General features: G+C 63.1%; 1 protein-coding gene and 1 long non-coding RNA gene across 2 annotated transcripts in view; one reads left to right on the top strand and one right to left on the bottom strand.

The window, feature by feature from the left end:
- The window catches only part of LOC107184162, a 2,437-nt gene extending 420 nt beyond the window's left edge, over nucleotides 1–2,017 (top strand). Inside the window, exon 2 of the long non-coding RNA XR_001514985.1 lies at nucleotides 1,647–2,017. This is a non-coding gene — a long non-coding RNA (uncharacterized LOC107184162). The remainder of the gene's footprint in view (nucleotides 1–1,646) is intronic.
- The window catches only part of LOC102764753 (breast carcinoma-amplified sequence 3), a 247,028-nt gene that overhangs the window by 5,028 nt on the left and 238,913 nt on the right, over nucleotides 1–3,087 (bottom strand). The window lies entirely within an intron of this gene.

Below are 3,087 nucleotides of genomic sequence, written 5' to 3'. Positions count from 1 at the left end.
TCGCCCGCGCCTCCCATCGCTGGAGGACTCAGGAGGAACTTGGAGTTTGGGCCAGCCCTGAACTTAGCAGGTCTGCGTCCCGACCCAGCCCTGGGCCCTCCGAGGGCGGGCGTTCTCGGGGCCAGGAAGGGAGCGCACCTTTCGCCCAGCACAAGGCGGCCAATCCCGGCCCCCGATTCTTGACCCGCGACCCAACTCATTTTCGCCGCATCCGGTACTGGAAACAAAAGTCTTCCTCATCCTCAACACAGGCATCCTCCATCCACCCTCCGCCACTTCCCCCCAAGTCCAGGCGTGCGGAGCAGTTCCCATTCCCCGCTGGCTGTGCCCACCCATTCCCTGCTGGCTGTGCCCACCCATTCCCCACTGGCTCTTATTGGCAGTGGGCCTGCTATGGCACGGGCCAGGACGGGCCAGCCACGGGGATAGGGGGAGAGTGGAAGGAGTACCTGTCAGGGAGGAGCCTTGGTGCTCATGAAATAAGCAGAGGAACGAGAAAGCTCGATCCTCATGCTGCCCACATGCGGAGCCTGGCAAAGCTCAGAGGTGTCAGGGCGCTGACCTCGTTAGGGAGAAGCAGCCCTGGTGACTGGGGCACAGACACCAAGGCCGACCCAGGGAGGAGTAGCTCCCAGTCTGGCAGAGGACGTGGGAGCACAAGGTCACCCCACTCCTGGGCTGGGCTGCGCCCTCAGCATCACTCCTCTCCCTGTACCCCCAGCGGCCCTGCGGCCCCTTTGCTAAGGCAGGAGCAACAGAACCGGCTCCCGGGGTGCTGGTGGGCAGTGCTGGTCCCCGTCTGCTTCCCTTGAGGTTCTCCCTGGGGTTGTCCTCTCCCCTGGGCACAGGCCCTGCCCTCCCTCGAGGCCACCCTCCACCTGCAAGGCAAGGGCTTCTGGGGACAGACTGAATGGAGGCCTCTTCATGAGTCAGTCACCTCATAAGCATCACCATCTCGGTTCCCCAGTTCCCTGGGAGGGGGCGGAACGCTGGGGCACAGGGCCTACTGAGCCTGGCAGAGAGCTGGGTGCCCAGTGGGCAGGACACCCCAGGGGAGGCTCAGAAGTGAAGTCGGACTTTGGGCTTGACCTCCAGGCCAGAGGGCAGTGGGGACAGATGGCCAGAGACCCCGAGGTCAGCCCCTCTGGCTTCTGGTGGTCGGGGGCATGGTGGAGGCCTGTTTCTGGGACCTGGCGGGGTCCATGAGGGCAATGCCGTGTGTGTGTTCGGGAAGAGGGTCCCTCGGACGCCCGGCTCAGCCCAGGCCGCCTGGCGCTTCCCTCTGGTGTGCTCCGGGCCCCAGCCAGCCTGCTCTGCGCACTAGAGCCTCTCCGTGTTGCTCATTAACGGATTAGCAGAGCACTTTTATTGGGCCCTGGCGGCAGCCACACACCCCGTCCCCAGCTAACCGCCCAAGTGGCCTGGCGGGAGTCGGGTTAGACGTCGGGGCCAGCCTTACCCTGCACCCACAGCCTGCCCACCTTCGGCAGCGCGAAGGGAGAATGCCGCCTCCCCAAGGGCCTGAGAGGGGGGAGGGTGGGGGCGGCCCGGGGCAGGGAGGCATTTAGCAAAGGGGATAAAAGCACAAGCTCAGCCCCTGCCACCGGGAGACGTGCAGCAGGTCCCTCCACATCTCTGTGCCTCAGTTTCCCGCACGCGAGGACACCCAGGTCTGTTTTCTCGAGCGGCGGTGAGACGCAAATGAAATAACGCATGCAGACCGCACCCCAAAGCACAGCTTCCAGCCAGCAAACGTGAGTTCTAGGCCTGTTGCAATTGTACCAGTGATTGCGGTGACCCAGGGGACCCCAGGGTCCCGCTCCCCCTTCCCCAGCAGGTGTCTCTGCCATCCAGCCCCCCACCAGCCTGCCCTCCACTGGACCTTGCGAAAGATTCCTTTTAATCAAGAAATGGCCCGCGGAGGAAGATGGCAGATACGTGTTTATAGCTTTCTGTTTCCCGCCTTGCCTTTTTGTAAACACCCTGTCCCAAGCAGGAAAATAAATTTCCAACCCTGTTGACGTGCATCGATTTTTCCCTCCTGCGTCCACCTCCTAGTCTTCCCCCGTCAGCAGAGTCTGTGGTTAAACCCCTGGCTTGGGCCGGGCTCAGTGGTACCCCAGGGGAGCGGGTGTCCCCGGGGCCCAGAGCAGCCAGCTGAACTGCTCCATGTTGCCCAGTGTCTGGCTCAGGGAAGGTTTGCACACAGAAACAGTTCCAATCCCTTTTGCTGTGAGGCTTCTTGGCCAGGGAGTGGGGTGGGGTGAGGGCGGGGAGGTTAGGGATTTTCAGCATCTTCCCTGGCTGGTCTCTGTGGAAAGGAGACCAGGGGATCACAGGACTGCTGCAAGCTCAGCAAATGGATGCAGATGGGGTCTGCCCCAAGCAAGGACTGGTCTGCAAGGGGCCTGCCAACAGGCCCTGGGACCCGCTGTGCAAATGGGGGCTGCGGAGAGAAGCCATGGCGGCCGGGCTGGAATGCATCCTGCCGGGCTCAGCAAAACAGGCAGCTTCCTGGTGCCGACCCCGGAAAGATGGCCCAGGGGCCAATGAGGAGGTGGACACAGTCCTGGCCTGGGGACTGCCACTCCCTCCTCAGTGTGGCTGAGGGAGGCAGAGGTGGGTGCAGGGAGACAGAAGGAGTTGGCTGAGAATGCTTCTAGAAACGCTGACGGCCTGTCAGAGACCACACTCTGGGTGGGAGCCAACCTCAGCCCCAGGGTCCTTTTCAGGAGGTTAAAAGGGCAGCAGTTAAAGGAGGCAGCCTGTGGGCAGGCCTTGCTCTTCTTCTCTCAGACACCCCCACCCCTCCCCCTCCAGGCTCCCCCTGCAGGGTCACCTCCGGCTGCACGGAGGGCTCAGAGGATGGGGCTGGTCCTCCAAGGACCTCCTGTCCCTGCAGCAGGGCCCCTGCCCGCTTCCCAGGCAGGCGTGGGGGACGCAGGACGGCAGCTTCCCGCAGCTGAGGGGCTGAGGATGAAGAGGCTCCTCCACATTCAGATAACAGGGATCCCCTGTGGGGCTGGTGGGACCTGGGAGCAGATGAGAAGCAGGGCCACTCTGGCCTGGTTATCTCTGGGCTTAACA

Source organism: Myotis davidii, unplaced genomic scaffold (assembly GCF_000327345.1).
Source record: "Myotis davidii unplaced genomic scaffold, ASM32734v1 scaffold684, whole genome shotgun sequence".
In the NCBI taxonomy this organism is placed as follows: domain Eukaryota; kingdom Metazoa; phylum Chordata; class Mammalia; order Chiroptera; family Vespertilionidae; genus Myotis; species Myotis davidii.
This window is presented reverse-complemented; position numbering and strand designations above follow the sequence as displayed.